General features: G+C 44.9%; 1 non-coding gene across 1 annotated transcript; it reads left to right on the top strand.

Annotated features, from left to right (window-relative positions):
- The first annotated feature begins 463 nt into the window (after positions 1-463).
- On the top strand, positions 464-545 carry TRNAL-AAG (transfer RNA leucine (anticodon AAG)). The gene has a single exon. It is a non-coding gene; the product is annotated as a tRNA-Leu (tRNA).
- Positions 546-6,000: the final 5,455 nt, after the last annotated feature.

Raw genomic sequence — 6,000 nt, 5'->3', positions numbered from 1 at the left:
GATCAATGCACTTGCTTGCTCTCGCACACTGCCTGGTACTCACAGGAGATCAAAAAAGGTTTATGGAATGGATGAAAGATTTAAAATCTTTTTCTTCTTCTGGGTCGCTTCTCAGCCATGTCACCTCTCAGAGTCACAGTTCCTTCATCTCTAAAATAGAGGTGGTAGAAAAGAATAAAGGAAGAATTTGACTATAAGGTCAATAAAGGTTGTCCGGCCTCTCCAGACGTTCTTGTGCAATAAGGCTCTTTCCATAAATCTCAAGCACTGTGACTTCAAAGAAGAAAGCAAGCAAAATAAATCAGGAAGAAAAGAGGCGGGTGGAGTGGTGAAAGAGATACGAACAGCCTCCTCCGAACGATAAATATACTAACCACAGGCTGTGGAGGGAGGCGGAGGAGAGCGCACTGTACAAAGTATATTCCTCAAGTCACCCTCCCCATCCGCTATTGTTCTTTCGGTGGGTAGCGTGGCCGAGCGGTCTAAGGCGCTGGATTAAGGCTCCAGTCTCTTCGGGGGCGTGGGTTCGAATCCCACCGCTGCCAAGCGTTCCTTTTACTTTTGCAAATAAAGGCTCTGAACTACATTTAAATGACCCCGAAAGCTATCCTCTTAAGATGAGGATTCTCTGGCCACCACTTCTATTTCCCTCCACGCTGGGGGAGCAGCCATGTGTTCTGTGCTTTCTGCCTCCCAGGCTGGGGTCAGGGCGCTACACGTGCCTGTGTGCTCAGTGTTTGACTCAATGCGCGCCTCCTCTTTCCTGTCTGGAGTCTCCTCCAGGCAAGAATACTGGAGTGGGTTGCCTTGTCTTTCTCCAGGGGATCTTCCCAATCCAGGGATCAAACCTGCATCTCTTACAGTCTCCTGCACTGGCAGGCAGGTTCTTTACCATGAGTGCCACCTGAGCAGTCAGGGTGAGCTATGCAGAAACAGGGGGCTAGATCCCAGGCAACAACAGTCCCCCAAATGGGGAGCAGAACTCTGATTCAGGAGTGAGATGGAATAGCCTGTGAAACAGCTTAGGGAATTGGCATTCTGGTCACAAATATATTTCCCTAAATCAGGAAACACTATTGCAAAAAAAAAATAAATAACATGAAGCCACCCTATTCTGGAAGGTTTGATTGGCTACCTTCAGCAACTGCAAAGCTGTTTCCTAGATAAGCTGTTACTGGCAGGATTCATGCCAGTAGGAATACAGGAAGGCATTCATTCAATACCTTCACAAGCCTCTGGGCCCTCTTCCAGCTGCCCTCCCACTACCTTACCTGTCTCCATCCAGGTGAGGTAGACTGGAGCTTGCCTATGTCCAAAAACAAGCTGCTGCTGATTTGGGCAGGACATGTTCTGAATCAGAGGCTATTAACCTCTCAGCCTTGCAGGTACAGCCCCAGGCTATGCACCCAGGCAGTGGGAGGGACTGTACTCCCTTGGGGGCAAACCAGTTTTCTTTTTTTTTTGGTAATTTTCTTGTCTTCCTGAAATGACAGCCACCAAGTGGTAGGCCAGGGGAGGTCAGGTTGAGGGGAGATTGCCCTAACTATATCTAATAGCTACTTGGTAAGCCTTTCTGTTGCCTACTTCTGAGAAAGCTTTGAGCATAATGTACCTGACTCCTCATGTGTGTCCCAGGCCGAGCCCTGAACAGTTTCCCTTGAGTCCACATTGAGGAAGGAGCATTAACCCATCCTTCCCCTGCAGCACCTCCAAGCACATTCACACCTTCCCTACCACTCCCATCTCTGCTGTCCTCTTGGGAGTCAATTCCAGTTTCCCTGAAAATCAGATAAGATTCCTTCAAATGATGATTTCCTGATCCCAGTCATTATTAAGGCCTTAAAGAACCCAGATACAATTTTTTAAAAAGTGGAAGTGAAGTCACTCAGTCATGTCCGACTCTTTCCGACCCCATGGACTGTAGCCTACCAGGCTCCTCCGTCCATGGGATTTTCCAGGCAAGAGTACTGCAGTGGGTTGCCATTTCCTTCTCCAAATTAAAAATAAATAAATAAATAAACAAAACCAAAAATAAAGCCCACCACCAACAAAAAGAAAAAGAAAAACACCCTCCCTCCTCAGAGGCCTCCAGCTAGAGTGAAATGAGCAGTGGCCTGGGAGTCATGGAAGCTAGGTTCCTCTCTTTACACTGGCTTTGCTACTAAATAGTTCTGTGACCCTGAGCTTAATTCCACAGGCCTCACTGACCTCCTCTGAAGTGGCTGGGAACTGGCAGAGTTGGTGGAATGCACGAGATGAAAACAACGAACAATTTTAGAGTTGATAAAACACATTCATCCGTAAACTTCCCTGATGTGGGGCTCTGGGCTTGCTCCTTAGAAAGCTGACACAGGGGTTCTCCATGGCTTTGTTGTCAACCCTACTATACCGCAGTAATCTTTGGAAAACACAAATTTAGTTCTGTGCCTGTGCTCTCCACCGCCCCCGCCCACCCCCACACCTAAACTGTATCAGTGGCTTTTCATAAGTCTTAAAATAATGACCACAGTCCTTACCTCTGCCTACCAGGCCTTGCAAAGGAGCCTCACCCCAAACCACTCTCCCTGTCTCCCTAACCCTCCTAAAACTCCTCTTTTCAGATCCCTGAACTCATCAGGGTTCCTGTCAACTCAAGATTTTACGTCTAGTTCCTGCGTATGTGCCTTATCCCCTTCACCCCTCCCCTTTTACCCGCTTAAAGCCTGGGTGCCCCTCCTTTCCATGGGCCAGCCTTCCCAGAAGCCCCAGCCTAAATGGACAGTCTCTGTTCTGCTTGCATCACACTCTGTACTTTTCCTTTATGGCCCTTATCACTAGTATATTAAATTAACTGTGTTCCTCAGTTTTTGAAAAGTTATTTGATTGTCTCATGAGGGTAGAAACCGCATCTGCCTGGTTCTCTGAAGTAACCTCTGTTCCAAGCACAGAGCCTGGAATACTGCAAACGTTCAGCAAGTATTTGCTCAATAAATACTCTTTAAATACTATTGAATGGAAAAATCTAAGAGTGAATGTCCTAAAAGAACTAGATTTCACCATTAAAAACAGTATCAAAAGCCTATCGTTGGCAAAATTTAACAATCCTCTTTGATGCTTTTTGGTGGAAGCCTGTAGCCCTATATGGACATAAGAAAAGAAAGATCAATAAAAGAAAAGAAAAATGTTGATTCATCTCTACCTGAAGATTTTAAATCTTTGATTGTCAGTCTGAACCTTCACTTTTAGTTAAAGAAACAACTCAAGAGTTTTGCTAATGGGTGCTAGCTCTATTTTCTGCTTTCCCTGTATATCCATGGGATGCCATGTACTTTAATAAGTAGTTCAGCTTAATCCCACCAACACCATCTCCCTGGACAATAATATAGCTTTTTCCCCTGTAATATCCACCTCCATATAATGCACATGGAAGATTCAGCAAAAAGTAATGAGGTCCTTGAAAATTAGTTTTTAATCTGAAAGCTACTGTTGTTTAGTCACTGAGTCAAGTCCGACTCTTTGTGACTCTGTGGACAGCAGTGCTCCAGGCTTCCCTGCCCTTCACTATCTCCTGGAGTTTGCTCAAGCTCATGTCCATTGAGTCGGTGATGTCATCCAAACTTCTCATCCTCTGTTGCCCCCTTCTCCTCCTGCCCTCAATTTTTCCATCCTCAGGGTCTCTTCCAATGAGTCAGCTCTTCGCATCAGGTGGCCAAACTGTTGGTGCTTCAGCTTCAGCATCAGTCCTTCCAGTGAATATTCAGGGTTGATTTCTTTTAGGATTGATTGGTTTGTGTGGATCACAACAAACTGTGGAAAATTCTTAAAGAAATGGGAATAGCAGACCACCTTACCTGCCACCGGAGAAACCTGTGTGCAGGTCAAGAAGCAACAGTGAGAACTGGACATGGAACAGTGGACTGGTTGAAAATTTGGAAAGAAGTACGACAAGACTGTATACTGTCACCCTGTTTATTTAACTTATATGCAGAGTACATCATGCGAAACGCCAGGCTGGATGAATCATAAGCTGAGATCAGGATTGCAGGGAGAAACATCAACCTCAGATATGCAGATAATACCACTCTAATGGCAGAAAACAGAGAAACTAAAACTTCTCTTGATAAAGGTGAAAGAGGACAGTGAAAAAGCTAGCTTAAAACTCAACATTCAAAAAACTAAGATCATGGCGTCTGGTCCCATCACTTCATGGGACATAGATGTGGAAAAAGTAGAAGCAGTGACAGATTTTCTTTTCTTGGGCTCCAAAATTACTGCAGACGGTGACTACAGCCATGACGTTAAAAGACGCTTGCTCCTTGGAAGGAAAACTGTGACAAACCTAGACAGCATATTAAAAAGCAGAGATATCACTTCACCGACAAATGTCGGTATAGTCAAAGCTATTTTTTTTCCAGGAGTCACGTACGGATGTGAGAGCTGGACCATAAAGAAGCCCGAGCACCTGAAGAAAAGATAATTTCGAATTGCTGCTTTCAAACTGCGGAGAAGGCAATGGCACCCCAGTCCAGTACTCTTGCCTGGAAAATCCCATGGACGGAGGGGCCTGGTGGGCTGCAGTCCATGGGGTCGCCAAGAGTCAGACACGACTGAGCGACTTCACTTTCACTTTCACTTTCAGGATTTTAGACTGCAAGGGGATTAAATCAATCATCTCCAAGACCCTAATGGAAAAACTCATGGTAATATTTTGTTTGTCCACAAGGGGGCAGATTTCAACTGGTGGTCATAGCCCCTGAGAATAGAGTCACTTTGACTATTAATACCTGTCTTGTGACCATCAACAGGTTTTCACTTCTTGTTTTATATACTCCTCCCAGCATTCTCCCTACGTGTGAGCACTGTTTCTTTGACTCACAGTCACAGATCGCTTATCACGAAGCCTGGTCAAGTGAAGGTGATAAAGTCCTATTGGATTATACAGCTCCTTTTCTTTCTTTTTCCTCTTCCTCTGCAGTCTCCCTTTTACGGACTTTTGTACCTCATCTTATTAAGTCCATTATTTTACAGGCTCTAACAGAATAGCCCTGCTAAATGCAACCCTACAGTGTGACCTCAAAACACCACATGGTTCAGAATTTGCCCAAGCAACTCTGTACTTCAGCAGCTCTGCCTGGGGAGAGCTTGCTACAGAAGTCAGTGGCACTGAGGCACAATTTACAACTGCGAGAGCCCACCTTGTGCCTTTCTTTATGTCCAGTTGGGAGAACCTTTCAATGCTTCTGTAAAGCATTTGCAGGTCCATACTGTGACCGAGGAGAGCTGCCAAAGAATATATTGCACACATGGCCCCGCTCTCAGGTTTTCTTAGAAGATGGCACACCCATAGGATACCTGACTCTGCAAGAGCCCTCTGTTCAAGCTCCAATACCTCCATGCTCCTTATTCCCTTCGGCATCCAGAATCAGGGATTCCTTTTTCTTTTTTAAATTATTTTTTAATGTGGACCATTTTTTAAGTTTTTATTGAATTTGTTATAATATCGCTTCTGTTTTTTGTTTTGGGTTCTTTTTTTTTTGGCCCCGGGGCATGTGGGATCTTTGCTACCTGACCAGGGATTGGACCACCATCCCTTGCATTGGGGCAGCAAGGTCTTAACCAGGGACTGTCAGGGAAGTCCCCAGGGATTCCTTTTTGATTTAAAATAATTCACACAGGGAATTCCCCAGTGATCTGGCAGTTAGGACCTTGCTCTGTGGTTAAAAATAAATAAAATAAAACAATCCACACAGTTTATTAAACAAATACTTCTTGAGTATCTATTAGGTGCTAAGAACTGTTCCAGCCTCTGAAATAGACTTTGGCAGTGAAAACAACAATTACAATGCCCTGTCCTCACGGAGCTTCCATTCTAGTGGCTGAGGAGGGAGAATTAAACAACAGCAGGAGCGCCAGCAAAAGTTAGGTGCTGGTCCATGCAAAGAATGTAATTAAAGTAGAGACAGAGGAGCAGAGAGCAAAGGGGGGGTGGGTGCTATTTCATACAGAGTTCACTCTGATAAC

The sequence above is a fragment of the Budorcas taxicolor genome, chromosome 10 (assembly GCF_023091745.1).
Source record: "Budorcas taxicolor isolate Tak-1 chromosome 10, Takin1.1, whole genome shotgun sequence".
Lineage (NCBI taxonomy): Eukaryota > Metazoa > Chordata > Mammalia > Artiodactyla > Bovidae > Budorcas > Budorcas taxicolor.
This window is presented reverse-complemented; position numbering and strand designations above follow the sequence as displayed.